The sequence below is a fragment of the Eriocheir sinensis genome, chromosome 46 (genome assembly GCF_024679095.1).
Source record: "Eriocheir sinensis breed Jianghai 21 chromosome 46, ASM2467909v1, whole genome shotgun sequence".
In the NCBI taxonomy this organism is placed as follows: Eukaryota; Metazoa; Arthropoda; class Malacostraca; order Decapoda; family Varunidae; genus Eriocheir; species Eriocheir sinensis.
The window spans coordinates 13784461-13800579 of record NC_066554.1 but is presented as its reverse complement, the minus strand read 5'-3'; the positions used below and the strand labels follow the sequence as shown (position 1 = coordinate 13800579).

The 16119-nt window shown below is 45.4% G+C and overlaps 1 long non-coding RNA gene across 1 annotated transcript in view; it reads right to left on the bottom strand.

The window, feature by feature from the left end:
• Window positions 1-2781: 2781 nt before the first annotated feature.
• Window positions 2782-16119, bottom strand: part of LOC126980952 (uncharacterized) — a 13382-nt gene continuing 44 nt past the window's right edge. Inside the window, exons 1-3 of the long non-coding RNA XR_007733682.1 lie at window positions 16050-16119; window positions 9163-9401; window positions 2782-4898 (exon numbers count right to left, since the gene is read on the bottom strand). The exon at window positions 16050-16119 is cut by the window's right edge and continues 44 nt beyond it. This is a non-coding gene — a long non-coding RNA (uncharacterized LOC126980952). The remainder of the gene's footprint in view (window positions 4899-9162; window positions 9402-16049) is intronic.

Below are 16119 nucleotides of genomic sequence, written 5' to 3'. Positions count from 1 at the left end.
TCTGTCCACGTGTCCTAGCAGGGTGGCCGATTTTGTCAACGTGTCCTAGCGGGGTAGCCGATTTTATCCACGTGTCCTAGCGGGGTGGCCTGTTCTGTCCACGTGTCCTACCGGGGTGGTCTGTTCTGTCCACGTGTCCTAGCGGGGTGGCCTGCCCTGTCCACGTGTCCTAACGGGGTGGCCTGCCCTGTCCACGTGTCCTAGCGGGGTGGCCTGTTTTGTCCACGTGTCCTACCTGTTTGCCTGTTATGTCCACGTGTCCTAGCGGGGTGGCCTGTTCTGTCCACGTTTCCTAGCGGGGTGGCCTGTCCTGTCCACATGTCCTAGCGGGGTGGTCTGTTCTGTCCACGTGTCCTAGCGGGGTGACCTGCCCTGTCCAAGTGTCCTAAGGGGGTGGCCTGCCCTGTCCACGTGTCCTAACGGGGTGGGCTGTTCTGTTCACGTGTCCTACCGTGTTGCCTGTTATGTCCACATGTCCTAGCGGGGTGGCTTGTTCTGTCCACGTTTCCTAGCGGGGTGGCCTGTTCTGTCTACGCGTCCTAGCGGGGTTGCCTGCCCTGTCCACGTGTCCTAACGGGGTGGCCTGCCCTGTCCACGTGTCCTAGCGGGGTGGCCTGTTCTGTCCACGTGTCCTAGCGGGGTGGCCTCTTCTGTCTACGTGTCCTAGCGGGGTGGACGATTTTGTCTACGTGTCCTAGCGGGGTGGCCGATTTTGTACATGTGTCCTAACGGGGTGGCCGATTTTGTCCACGTGTCTTAGCGGGGTGGCCGATTTTGTCCACGATTCCTAGCGGAGTGGCCTTTTCTGTCTATGTGTCCTAGCGGGGTGGCTTGTTCTGTCCACGTGTCCTAGCGGTGTGGCCGAATATGTCCACGTGTCCTAGCGGGGTGGCCTGTCCTGTCGACGTGTCCTAGAGGGGTGGCCGATTTTATCCACGTGTCCTAGCGGGGTGGCCGATTTTGTCCACGTGTCCTAGCGGGGTGGTCGATTTTGTCCACGCGTCCTAGCGGGGTGGCCGATTTTGTCCACATGTCCTAGCGGAGTGGCCTGTTCTGCCCACGTGTCGTAGTGGGGTGGCCTGCCCTGTCCACGTGTCCTAGCGGGGTGGCCGATTTTGTCCACGTGTCCTAGTGGGGTGGCCGATTTTGTACACGTGTCCTAGCGGGGTGGCCTGTTCTGTCCACGTGTCCTAGCGGGGTGGCCGATTTTGTCAACGTGTCCTAGCGGGGTGGCCGATTTTGTCCACGTGTCCTAGCGGGTTAGCCTGTTCTGTCCACGTGTCCTACCGGGGTGGCCTGCCCTGTCCACGTGTCCTAGCGGGGTGGCCTGTTCTGTCCACGTGTCCTACCGGGGTGGCCTGATATATCCACGTGTCCTAGCGGGGTGGCCTGTTCTGTCCACGTTTCCTAGCGGGGTGGCCTGTTCTGTCCACATGTCGTAGCGGGGTGGTCTGTTCTGTCCACGTGTCCTAGCGGGGCGGCCTGCCCTGTACACGTGTCCTAGCGGGGTGGCCTGCCCTGTCCACGTGTCCTGGCGGGGTGGCTTGTTCTTTCCACGTGTCCTAGCGGGGTGGCCTCTTCTGTCCACGTGTCCTAGCGGGGTGGACGATTTTGTCTTCGTGGCCTAGCGGGGTGGTCGATTTTGTCCACGTGTCCTAACGAGGTGGCCGATTTTGTCCACGTGTCTTAGCGGGGTGGCCGATTTTGTCCACGTGTCCTAGCGGAGTGGCCTGTACTGTCCATGTGCCCTAGCGGGGTGGCCTGTTCTGTCCACGTGTCCTAGCGGTGTGGCCGAATATATTCACGTGTCCTAACGGGGTGGCCTGTCCTGTTGACGTGTCCTAGAGGGGTGGCCGATTTTGTCCACGTGTCCTAGCGGGGTGGCCGATTTTGTCCACGTGTCCTAGCGGGGTGGCCTGCCCTGTCCATGTGTCCTAGCGGGGTGGCCGATTTTGCCCACGTGTCCTAGCGGGGTGGCCTGTTCTGTACACGTGTTCTAGCGGGGTGTCCGATTCTGTCCACTTTTCCTAATGGGGTGGTCTGCCCTGTCCACGTGTCCTAGCGGGGTGGCCGATTTAGTCCAAGTGTCCTAGCGGGGTGGCCGATTTAGTCCACGTGTCCTAGCGGGGTGGCCCGTTTCTGGCCAACCTGCATCTACTAACACTTCAAAAATGTGATGAAAAAAATCAAAAGTTAGTTAAACACCAACATTTACTACGGAAACCATGTTGCTAATTATTTATTATGTTATTTTCTTCAAAGAATTTCACCATTTTGTCGCGAATGATAGTCTCCATTAACACTCTCGTGCACACCCTCCCATCTGATTTTCTCGTCCAAAACGCACACCTAACTGGCTACCTTGAGCGCGCGGCGCGGTATGATTTTTTTTTCCGAGATATCGTGAGTTGAATTGACGCGAACCGATTACTGAAATAAAAAAAGATAAAAAATAAAAAACATTTTTAGATAGAAGGAGTAAAAATATAACAAATTGTGTTCTATAATAAAAGAAGCGGACATTTATGATTTAATTAGCGCAGCAAACGAAACTTTGATACACAAATTATAACGGTCATAAATTTGAAGAAAAAAAACGAAAAAACGATTTTTTTCCAAAAAACGTTCACTTTTTTCCACTTATCTCCACAACTGTTATAGTTTTTTATTACCTATACAATGGTAATTTCAGATTTCTTATATGACGAATAGTTGATGGGTTAACCGCATTCCATAATAGTGCCAAATATTAGCGGAGTGTGTGAAACAGTCTGTGTTAAAGCACCATGCTGGTCCGCGTCTTCGTTTGAAAGATATTTTCGAAAAACGGTATGTCATAGGGTCTGATATGGATAGTAGGGGTTATTTTATACAACTTTATGGACTGAATTTTATTGGCATATTTATTTTAACTTACTCTTACATTCAGTAAAAGTGTTTATTTATTTTCGGTAAATCTTAGGAATTACCACTCCATCCCCTCCACGACTCATGCCCCCCCTACCCCCAAAACAAGCCTGGGGACCTGTGGCGAGTCGGGGTTTTGGGAGGAAGGCAAAATCACTGAAAAATGGGCTTCCAAAATTTCCCTTAAAAAATCCTTAAAATAGGGATAATTCCCTAGTCTTGAATGTAAGGAAAGTCCCTAACGCATACTCTTGTAATCTATTCCAACATAACCCAGAAGCCGCCGCAGCCGGTCTGTTGACGAGTGTAGGGCGTGTCATTATATGCCCAGTGTAGTGGCCGCCGCCGCCCCACTCCGTCCCGTGTTGTGAGCTTGCGTAATTTTCGACGGCCCACACCGCATGTCGAATATATTTAAAATACTGCAACCGAACTTTATAACCTAACCGCTAACGGGGGGCGAACCCCATTCTAACGGGGAGCTTTGCCCCCCTCGAACCCTCCTGTGCTGAGAAGGGCAGCTCTATCTGCCCAAATTGTCAGTCACAGCTTGATGCGCCCACGAGGCAAAAAGCGCATCCCATGTGACGCGCCCGTGTCACTGTTCGAATATGGTGGTATTGAAGGGTCACAAGGACTCGGTTTTGGGTTATTTGACGGCGCAATGTGACGCAAAGTGCCTCATGGGTGATACCAATAAAGTGGCTAAATAGTCCGTTAACACTTAGAGAGGAGTGAAGTACTGTAGAATGATAATTTCAGGAGACTAAAGAAAAGCTGAGTGTCGATCCCACCGTCCATCATGGCGTCCCGAGGAAGACTGTGATTCAGAAAGCTGCCTACGTGGCAGCGTGATACACCCCGCGTAGTAATACTTCATAAATGTAATCCTTTAAAATTATAAAATACAAATACTTGCGGCATTATTTGCCTTAATATAGAGAAGAAAATAACGTAGAACTCGTAAAGACCGTTTTATGTCCGAAATCGTAATGATCCATGCGCATTCTGGATATTACTGACTTAGGAACTAGTTTGTATGGTGTACTGCAAGGCAGCTATGTAGCTCAGTCTGTTTATAGAGGCCCTCGTGCAACAATAACAATGGACTTAGAAAATCGAAGCCACCCAACTTTATAATTAACGAGGCTTGCTCCCCTGGCCCCTCCCCAAGGTAAAACGTATACGAAAATGCATTAAAATATTAATTCTTTCACGTGCTAAACTACTACGAATATTGGTTTGGAGTGGTGCTCCCTAAGATTAACTTTATTTTCTATTGGTGCTTAATGTAACAATTACACTTCAGTACACAAGTGATACTGTTGTTAACAAAAATGTAGTTGATCATTCTCGTTGTTTTATTTATTGGTAAACGAGAGAAAATAAATGACCGATGCAAGGTTTTCCTCTATAAAAATCAACTTATTATTGGTAGACCAACATAGATAAACTACATTTTGCATTCACTTGCCAGCTGGTGGTCTCAGATATCAGGACCAGCTGCTTACTGTCTTTGGGTGTAAGTTTGCAAAGTGACACCAGCAAGCACCGTGAATACATCATGTGTTAACTTCCAGCCAGGAAGCCCCGTAAACATTGCGATAGAAGCAGCGTTACTGGCGTCAACAAAGGCATGAGGAATGAGCTTCAGGAGGGTAGCTTGTCGCCTTGCTGTTACAGTGATAATGAGACTGCCAAGGCCGTGTCGTCTGTAGCCCTCGTCCGTCATCAGCTTCCCAACAGCTCCTACAAAATTGGTAGCCACCCAGGCAACAGGCAGCTCCTCGTCCCCCGCCACAGGCAGACTGTTCGGGTCCACGGTGGTGTCTTGAGTCACGCCTGAGTCCCGGTACACTCCCACGAAGGGTACATGCTGTGCCAGGCGGCTTAACACTTCCAGGTGAGCCATTCCACCATATTTAGCTCTCTGGACCAGATAGTGGACCCCTGCCCTCCCCAGCAGGCACACACGGAACCCTGGACCAACCCTGGAGTAGACATGAGTCATAATAAAAACATGGCACTGACAATGGAAATCAGTATACAGTTAAGGCTCGCATCTTACCAGTAATAGGTATACCAAGAAACACTAGTTAGATTTGCATTCATTAGATGCAAATACATATACCAATGGGGAAAATTAAGATATTTTCACTTATACAAGTTATTGACGTTAATTTAGGTCCTATAATCATAGATACTGCAATGAAATATAAAAGAAAAAGAATATTTTGTGTTTCCGCCAGAAGGCGGAACGAATGATTGGTAGAAGGTGGAAAGAAGAGTATGAGGAATATCATAAATAGGGTGAGGAGTAAATAAGATAAATAGGAGAAGAGTGTATACGAATGATTGGTAGAAGGTGGAAAGAAGGGTATGAGGAATATCATAAATAGGGTGAGGAGTAAATAAGATAAATAGGAGAAGAGTGTATACGAATGATTGGTAGAAGGTGGAAAGAAGGGTATGAGGAATATCATAAATAGGGTGAGGAGTAAATAAGATAAATAGGAGAAGAGTGTATATGAATGATTGGTAGAAGATGGAAAGAAGGGTATGAGGAATATCATAAATAGGGTGAGGAGTAAATAAGATAAATAGGAGAAGAGTGTATACGAAAGATTGGAAGAAGGTGGAAAGAAGGGTATGAGGAATATCATAAATAGGGTGAGGAGTATATAAGATAAATAGGAGAAGAGTGTATACGAATGATTGGTATAAGGTGGAAAGAAGGGTATGAGGAATATCATAAATAGGGTGAGGAGTAAATAAGATAAATAGGAGAAGAGTGTATACGAATGATTGGTATAAGGTGGAAAGAAGGGTATGAGGAATATCATAAATAGGGTGAGGAGTAAATAAGATAAATAGGAGAAGAGTGTATACGAAAGATTGGTATAAGGTGGAAAGAAGGGTATGAGGAATATCATAAATAGGGTGAGGAGTAAATAAGATAAATAGGAGAAGAGTGTATACGAATGATTGGTATAAGGTGGAAAGAAGGGTATCAGAAATTAATATCATAATAGAGTGAGGAGCAGTGGTGGGCACAGTTCCGCTAATCGCTAATTAGCGTAGCTAACATTTTCGTTAGCTGATTAGCGTTTTCGCTAACTTTGGAAACAGTTAGCGGACCAATTAGCTTCCGCTAAATGAAGTTCCTCCTCCGTTAATTTGACTCCACTAAAAGTTCATACAGGTTTGTTTTTGTCCGTTGTGGGCAGACTCAGCACCAGTTGAGCCACGTGGCGCAATAATTCCAGGGCTTCCCTTTTTGGGTAAGTTACACCTTAAAGTAGGGTAATTGGACAATTAGTACGGATTATTTAGGGGATATTTTAGGGTAATATATCTTCCTTTTCCGACTCTTTGAACTCGGGATTTAATAACAAGAATGCGACATTTTCCAACTGACAAGAAATAAACACTGCTATTTACTTATTCCCTTATTATACTCCTTAGTATTATTTATATTTTTAAATATAAATTGATCCACTATCCCTAGCTGTGTGGGGGAGCAGTCCTGTGTAGTGTGTCATCAAATACCTTATCAGATTTTGTCTTTATGTACTGCTATTGCAAGTTCATATAGGCATAAATAAAGTGTATGTTGAATTTAATTTGTGTACACCTTTATCTTCATCTGATTTTGGTATGCTATACCTTTCTAGAAAGGTTTATGTCTAAGCTACAAAATATTGAAATTTCAGGTCACTAGGTCTGTTTTTAAGGGTTTTAGAACCGAAATACTAAACCAAAGCTAAATTCATATTAAGAAAAGTTACCGATTAGCGGTTAGCGTTAGCTTTCACTAATTTCTTTATCAGTTTAGCGATTTAGCGTAAGCAAAGCCAACTTTTTAGTTAGTGGATTACCAGTTAGCGAAGCTAACTTTTTGGTTAGCGGTGCCCACCACTGGTGAGGGGTAAATAAGATAGATAGAAGAGTATATAATTATGAAGGTTGTGCATGGCGCTCATGGTGTGGGGACGCCTATCCTCTGTTGATATCCGTGTACTATCGCAAAAGTCGGGGATGTTGTGACACTACGGTCAGAGAGGTCACCAAATCTATTAGGCTGTCCCACACTCGTATAAAGGCGCCCTTATTCGGCATCCCGAGTGAAACGCAATTCAGGAGAGAATATGGTTTAAAGGAAAGGAGGGAGAGGCAGATTGCTAAAGGTTTGACGACGGGAAGAAGTGTCTTTTCGTCTTCGCCGTCTGCTCTGCAGGAGAACCCCACCCGGAGGAGGGACACGAGGAACCGAACGAAGGAGACGTTTTCAGTAGACCCGAATACGTAAGTGCATTCGCCTGTCGTAGTATGATTATATCTTCGCCTATTTACCCCAAAGGGACCAGTTCCATACCTCAAAAAAAGATGCCAGATTATCTGGAAAGCATAATATGGTACAGAAAACTGGGTCTACTATAAAAAGATGTTTTACTTATCCCAGTGTAATTCAAAACAAAGTTAATATTATTGAGAACATTTTTCTTCAATAATCTTTGACACAAATGCGGTATAATAATAAATGAAATTATGAACCTTTGGCTGGACCGTTGTAGAATCTACAACCTGGGGAAAAAATGTTCGTTGTTTTTAGGCACTTGATACACTCAAGCAATTAATAAATCACGAACACAGACTATACTTGTTCATATGTATTAATACTGCTTGGCATTCTTTTTTGAGATGGTCCGTAACCAAACCAAAACAAGCCTTCTTCTTTTGACCCGTAACGCTTTGTATCGCTTCTTAGGTCCTCCTCCTTTCGGTCCTCTCTTCTTATTCACACACTTTGCCATTCAATAGTATTGTGTTACTTATCTTTCCTCACTGTAATACGCTATTATATTATAATTTTCTGTTTGTTGCTGAAATCACTTATTTTCATTGTTTTCTGTGCATTTATTCAAGCATTTGTGCCCTTTTTTTCCAGCACTGCATCAGGAACACTTTTGCCAGCTTTACAATTCTTCTTTCTGTTTCCTTTTTGTCTCCATACAGCCCCAACACTGTGCAGATTGCCCCGTTCTCCTCCTCTAGCCTCCTCGCCAACTCCTCCCTGCCCATCACCGTCACTACTCCTGTTTCTAACTCCGCTCTCTGCCTCTCGTAGTTACTACATTCTATAATTAGGTGTACCACTGTTTCTTTCTCCACTGTCCTACAGCTACAGTTCTGTTTCCCCCTTTGTTTTGGTAGCTCTCGGTGAGAGTGAGTTCGGCCGCTCAGCCGCTCTTTTCGGCACCGTGCGGGTTTCGGCCTTTTAAATATCTCTTTACCACGAGTTCTATAACATGAGTTCTACTGACTAGATTCTATTCGGTACTTGCCAGATTAAACATTAGTCTTCGTGAAATCTATTGAAAAAATGGTTCAAGTTATACATGCGGCAGGAGAGTAGAAAAAATGTGAAAATGGTGTAAGCTCAGTTGGGAGTATTTAGCTTGTAATAACTGAATGGTACAGTGTTTCTCACCAATTCACATGAATAAATGTTAGGATACACACTTGGGATCAATGTCTTGTAGAATATAGGCACATTGCACCATAATTTATCACGTGAGAGATTTTAGAGGGTGAGAGTCCTCATCGCTTCAACAGGCCCTGACCGAGTTTTAGTTAAAGTAGCTAGCGATCACTGGTTATTTTTGGAGTTGGGAAATGCTCCCATTATATACTGTACTGTTGTTGCCTTCGTTGCCTTCATACAATGTTGGACGTTAGATGTTAAGCGACATACAATGTAGGACGTGAAATGTTAACGTTAAATGTTAAGTGACATATAATGTTGGACGTTAAATGTTAAGAAGTTATTAGCTGCCCATTGTAGTGCTCATAGACACGGGCGTTTTGAGTTTCACGTTTGTGATCCTGAAGGTAAATGTTATTGTTGACAGGCTTGATCACGTTATATCGTGCGTCCAGCGAGAAGGGTCGTTTCATTGTCCTACCGCCTACACAACGGCGCTAACATTTTGGATAACAGCTGTGAAAGATGAATGAGCACAATCACCACCACCACCACACTCCTCACGTTAGATAAGATGTGAATTTGTTGTATGTGAACTCGTTAGGTGCAAGATCCTACTGCATGTGGGTTACAGGAGCTGCACACTTCCTCTCATCGTGTACACAAGTCATGATTTATGGATTTATTCTTATGCCATCGTTCTACATCTGAGCTGTCAAGTGAAATCAACATCAATTAGTAAAAAACATGAACACTTCTACACATCAAACCTTATGGGCTGTGTGTCTAGATGAGGTTGGTAGGCAAAGGCGACACGTGAACACACGTCTATGATGGCGCCCTTTTCCTCCGTGAGCTTCTGCATAAGATCCAGCAAGTAACGAGGAACAGCATGGATGATGAGAATACGGCCCCAGTTGACAAAGGCTGCTGCTCTTAAGGCCTCGACTAGCTGATCCACCTCCTCCTCCGTGCAGAACACCGCGATGTGTTGCTCCTTTGGCTGAAACTGAGAGAGAGAGAGAGAGAGAGAGAGAGAGAGAGAGAGAGAGAGAGAGAGAGAGAGAGAGAGAGAGAGAGAGAGAGAGAGAGAGAGAGAATCTTGTATAGATTATGATTATAGTAAATATATTAGACAAATTTTCTTTTCCAATCTGTGCCTAATGGTGTACTGGTTAGCACACCTACTTTTTTTTATTTACATCAAAGGAGACGGCTCAAGGGCAACAAAAAGTCCGCTACGCGCCGCTCCCATATAGACAAAAGTAAAGAGTAGCCAAAAGAGAGGTCAATTTCGGGTGGAGAGGTCTCTTGATACACTCTTCTTGAAAGAGGTCAAGTCATAGGCAGGAGGGAATACAGACGAAGGAAAGCTGTTCCAGAGTTTACCAGTGAAGGGGATGAAAGAATGGAGATGCTGGTTAACTCTTTCATAAGGGGTTTGGAGAGTATAGGGATGAGCATGAGTATGTAGAAAGTCGTGGGCAGCGGGGCCGCGGGAGTGGGGGAGGCATGCAGGTAGCAAGTTCAGAAGAGCAGTCAGCATGAAAATATCGATAAAGATAGAAAGAGAAGCAACATGGCGGCGGAATTTAAGAGGTAGAAGGCTGTCAGGAAGAGGAGGAAAGCTGATGAAACGAATAGCCTTGGACTCCACTCTGTCCAGAAGAGCTGTGTTAGTGGAGCCCCCCCACATGTGAGATGCATACTCCATACGAGGGCGGACAAGGCCCTTATAGATGGAAAGCATCTGCGCGGGGGAGAAGAACTGGCGGAGACGATACATAACGCCCAACCTCGAGGAAGCTGATTTAGTGAGAGAAGAGATGTGAAGTTTCCAGTTAAGATTTTTAGTTAAGGATAGACCAAGGATGTTTAGTGTTGAAGAAGGTCACAACTGAGTGTTATCGAAGAACAGTGGATAGGTGTTTGGAAGATTTTGTCGAGTTGATAGGTGGAAAAACTGTGTTTTTGAGGCATTGAAGGACACAAGGTTCCTTTTACCGCAATCGGAAATGATAGCAAGGTCTAAGGGTATGCGTTCTGCAGCCTCCAGTCTGGATTCTTGTAATTCCTGTTGAGAGGGTCTTCTGCTGAAAGAAGTTGAATCATGCAGGGTGGAGTCGTCAGCGTATGTGGGTAGGAGTTTGTTATGGAAAGAATATCATTGATGAATAACGGGAGTAGAGTGGGTGATAGGACAGAGCCCTGTATAACACCACTGTTGATGGGTTTAAGGGAAGAACAGTGACCGTCTACCACAGCAGAGATAGAACGCCCGGAAAGGAAGCTGGAGATAAAAGGAGAGAGAGAAGGATAGAAACTGTAAGAGGGCAGTTTAGAAAGCAAAGACTTGTGTCATACTCTGAAAGGCTTTCGATATGTCTAGCGCAATTGCGAAAGTTTCACCGAAACGGCTAAGAGAGGATGGCCAAGAGGCAGTTAAGAGAGCAAGAAGATCGCAAGTAGAACACCCCTTGCGGAACCCATACTGACGATCAGATAGGTCAGAAGTGGAAAGATGCTTTTAAATCTTCCGGTTAAGGATTGACTCAAAAGCTTTAGATAGACAGGAAAGTAAAGCTATAGGGCTTTAGTTTGAGGGATTGGAACGCTCACCCTTCTTAGACACAGGCTGTATAAAGGCGTACTTTAAGCAGGAAGGAAAGGTAGATGTTGATAGGCAGAGACGAAAAAGTTTGACCAGGCAGGGTGTCAGCACAGAAGCAGTTTTTATGGGCAATAGGAGGCACTCCATAAGGTCCATAAGCTTTCTGAGAGTTGAAGCCAGAGAGAGCATAGAAAATATAGTTCTTAAAAATCTTTAAAACAGGAATAAAGGAGTCAGAGGGGATGAGTAGGAGGAATATGCCCAGAATCGTCCAGAGTGGAGTTTTTAACAGAAAATTTGAAAGAAGAGTTCAGCCTTAGAGATAGATGAGATGGTGGTGCTGCCGTCAGGGTTAAGGAGAGGAGGGAAAGATGAAGAAGTGAAACTGGAGGAGATGTTTTTGGCAAGGTGCCAGTAGTCCCGGGAAAAACTAGAAAAAAGCAAGGTTTTGACATTTACTGTTGATGAAAGAGGTTTTGGTGCCGAAGAATAGATTTGGCACGATTCCGGGCAGAAATGTAAAGGTCATGGTTAGCAGGAGTGCCAAGGATCTGGTACCTTTTGTGAGCTGCTTCTATCTTTGATAGCACGAGAACAAGCGTGACTAAACCGAGGCTTTTTAGCATGAGGAGTAAAGAAAGTACGTGGAATGTATGCCTCCATTCCAGAGACAATCACCTCTGTGATGCGCTGGGCACACACAGAGGGGTCTCTCTCTCCTGGAAGCAGTATTCATTCCACGGAAAATCGGAAAAGTGCACCTTCAGGTCGTCCCACCGAGCTGAAGCAATATGTCAGAAGCTTCGCCTCTTCGGTGGGTTCAGAGGGTGTACAGGAGGGGTAGGACGGGATACAGAAATAAGGTTGTGATCGGAGGAGCCCAACGGAGAAAACAGTTTGACAGAGTAAGTAAAAGGGTTAGAAGTAAGGAAGAGGTCTACTATTCATATTAGGCCCTATGACATACCGTTTTTCGCAAATATCTTTCAAACGAAGACTGTGATCAGCATGGTGCTTTTGAATAGATTGTTCCAAACACTCCGCTAATTTTTGACGCTATTGTGCATTGCCAGATGCGGTTAATTTGTGACGTATTTGTGACGTGTATCCACCACCTACCTCCACCCCTGGTTTCCCCTACTACCATCTCTCCCTTTCCCTCCCCTTTCTCCCCCGCACTTTCTCCCCCCGCCCTCTTTCTTCCCCATACCTCTCTCTCTCTCTCTCTCTCTCTCTCTCTCTCTCTCTCTCTCTCTCTCTCTCTCTCTCTCTCTCTTCCACTTACGCTGTACAGGAGATAAGAATCCATGCACACGTAGGGCTTGAATTGATGGCAGATAAATATAAATTATATCCCGTCTACACCAGCATCAACAGTGATGAGGAGAATGACCTGTTTGTCGATGGTGATGAATATTAAGTAACATGTGGTCAGTTACTTACATTTTTATCCACACATCATATACTCGCTGTCTATTTTTGTTTGCTATGAATTTGCAACATATCTACATGAACCTATATCAAATGGCAGTCTTTTCCTAAGATCAGAATAAATTATTCATATATTTCTCCAATTTTGTTTCACGTTTTTACTCTGCAATGAATTCCCGCTTCAATTCCACACTTATTCCTTTCATTAGTTGTATAATTGCCAAACAAACCTTATATAGCACTTAAGCAACATCCAGTTACGCTGGAACAGGAATCAGGGTCGTGTGCATAAAACACCAGACCATACTGAGCATATACTTACGGGTTATCCGCCATTATAGACAAGTCAAATGTGTGCATAGCTTCACATCTCATGTACACCAAGAGAGAGAGAGAGAGAGAGAGAGAGAGAGAGAGAGAGAGAGAGAGAGAGAGAGAGAGAGAGAGTGCAGGGGAAAAGGAGGAGTGTAGGAGGGAGGGAGAGGGAGGGATAGGAGTAGGGGAAGCCAGGGGTGGAGGTAGTTGGTGGATACACGTCACAAATACGTCACGCCTCACCTGTTCGAATGTGTAAGTGGCTCACGCAGGTCTTGCCATCACAGTCAGGAGTAAACGCCATAATTAACCGCATCTGGCAATGCAAAATAGCGTCAAAAATTAGCAGAGTGTGTGAAATAATCTGTGCCAAAGCACCATGCTGATCAGAGTCTTCGTTTGAAAGAAATTTGCGAAAAACTGTATGTCATAGGGTCTGATATGAATAGTAGTATGTTGGGCCTGTCTCCAAGACGGTCGGGAATACGTGTAGGGTGCTAAACCAACTGTTCTAGATCGCTGAGAAGAGCAAAGGAGTAGGCTTGCTCACCAGGCTGGTCAATGAAAGAGGACGAAAGCCAAAGCTGGTGGTGAACATTGAAATCTCCCAAGATGGAGATTTCAGCGAATGGAGAGTGGGTTAAGATGTGCTCCACTCTAAGAGTTCAAGTAGTCAAAGAATTTTACATAGTTAGTAGATGAAAGGTGGTGAAGGAAACACGGACTAGGGAACGAGAGTATACTCCTGACTAGTTTAGCCTTAGTGGGCTTCTTCAGAGGAATCGTTCCCTAGCCCGTGTTTCCTTCACCACCTTTCATCACTTGTTATAATGTCTACACATAGTTAGTAAAGTTAGGTGAGAGATAAACAGCACATTTGTATTTAGTAATAGAATGACAATGAAGTCTTAGCCAGATGGTGGAAAATTCTGAAGAGTCAAGGTCGTGGGCACGTGAGCAAATGATATCGTTGCGCGCGTAGACGCAACATTCAGCATTGGATTGAAATTTAGGACAGAGATAGTAGGAGGGAACAGAGTAGAGATTGCTGTCAGTAGCCTCAGAAACCTGTGTTTCGATGAGGAAGAGAAGGGGAGGTTTGTAGGAGGAGAGATGGTGTTCCACAGAATGAAAATTAGAACGAAGACAGCGAATGTTGCAGAAATTGATAAGAAAGAGGTTCGAGGAGTTATCAAGACACCTCTCAAGTCGGCAGCCGGAAGGGGATTCCTCCCTGAGGGAATTTGTGCGCCCCCCCACCCCCCCACCCCCCAGGCGGGAACTACGAGGCACTGTTTTGGTGCGCCAATTTGAATTTCAATTTTTGGGAAAAGAAGTGTAGGCTGTGTGAATGTAGTATGGTGTGGAAAGAGAGAGGATCTGTCTTTAGAGAGCATGCTAAACTACTCTCTGGTATTGATGAGACAATAGGGAAACGGAAAGTGAGGACATGGGAAGGGTCTTTGGAGGGCTTCAGCACCCTCCTCGCTTCCCATATATACTTTGGTCATTCTCTCTTAGCCGTTTCGGTGAAACCTTTGCTATTGCCATGGACATATCAAAAGCCTTTGATAGGGTCTGGCACAAGTATCTGCTTTCCAAACTACCCTCCTACGGTATCTATCCTTCTCTCTGTACCTTTATCTCCAGTTTCCTTTCTGATCGTTCTATTTGTGCTCTGGTAGACGGTCACTGTTCTTGCCTTAAACCTATTGTTGTGCTGGAAGCTTCTCCCGGGATCTATGGGCCTCTGGAAGACTTCGGGAGGAGAGAGCAGGGGTGCGTGGAGCAATGGCTCCGCCCGCGCCTCGCGGGGCACAGCCAGGCGGGAAGTGTTGCCAGCTCGCCCAGATATTTACTACATGTTCATTCTTGTATGATCGAATATACTGTAACGTTCTAGATTGTACTGTTCGGTATACATATAGGAGAAGAGGGCGAGAGGAGTCAGTCCCAGTCTTAGTAAGTCATAGTCAGCTAGTAGTCAGTGAAGAGTCAGAGTGAATTGTACTAAGGAGGAATATTAAACTACAGAAGCTGTGCAAGGTGTTTTTTACATATCTCCCTCCCACGGAGTCTCCTGACGGCGACACGGAACCCAAGTAACACGTTCGGCACAACACTATTAACACTGGTGTCCCGCAGTTTTATATCCTATCTCCCACTCTCTTTCTGTTGTTCATTGATAATTTTATTTCCAAAACGAACTGTCCTATCCATTCCTACGCCAATGACTCTACTCTGCATTACTCAACTTCTTTTAATAGAAGACCCACCCAACAGGAACTAAACGATCCCAGGCTGGAGGCAGCAGAACGCTTAGCCTCAGACCTTACTATTATATCCGATTGGGGCAAGAAGAACCTGGTGTTCTTCAACACCTCAAAAACAGTTTCTCCACCTTTCCACTTGACACAATCTTCCATACAACTATCCCCAATTCTTTGACAACACTCAGCTATCACCTTCTTCAACACTAAACATCCTCGGTCTATCCTTAACTCAAAATCTCAACTAGAAGCTTCATATATCTTTTCTCACTAAATCAGGTTCTTTGAGGTTGGGCGTTCTGTACCGTCTCCGCCAGTTCTTCTCCCTCGCACAATTGTTATCCATTTACAGGGGCCTTGTCCGCCCTCGTATGGAGTATGCATCTCATGTGTGTGGGGGGGGGGGGCGGGTACCACTCACTGGACTGAGTGGAGTCTAAAGCTCTTCGTCTCATCAGCTCTCCTCCACATACTGATACTTCTACCTTTTAAAGTCTGCCGCCGTGTTGCCTCTCTTTCTATCTTCTATCGCTATGTTCATCCTGACTGCTTTTCTGAACTTGCCATCTGCATGCCTCCACTCCTCCCGCGGCCCCGCTGCACACGACTTTCTACTCATGCTCATCCCTATACTGTCCAAACCCCTCATGCAAGAGTTAACCAGCATCTTCTTTCTTTCATCCCTTACATTGGTAAACTCTGGAACAGCCTTCCTTCGTCTATATTTTCTCCTGCTTTTGACTTAAATTCTTTCAAGAGGAGTGTGTCAAGACACCCTTCCCCCCGAAATTGACCTCTCTTTTGGCCGCTCATAACTTTTGTCTCTGTAGGAACAGCGATTAGCGGTCTTTTTTTTTTTACACCATTTTTTGTTGCCCTTGAGCTGTTTCTTCCATGGGGCGAATCCATGGGGCCAGAGCTCGATCCCGCATGCAACGTTGATGCTCAAAGGTGTTCGAAGATCTTCAAACCTTTTGTCTTTAAAGCATCTTCTAGAAAAGTGTGTGTGTGTGTGTGTGTGTGTCCTTACCGTGCCCCAATACACCACAGCGTGCGTGTCGGGCCGACCCTGCAGGACGTAAAATGTACCGTGCGAGGCG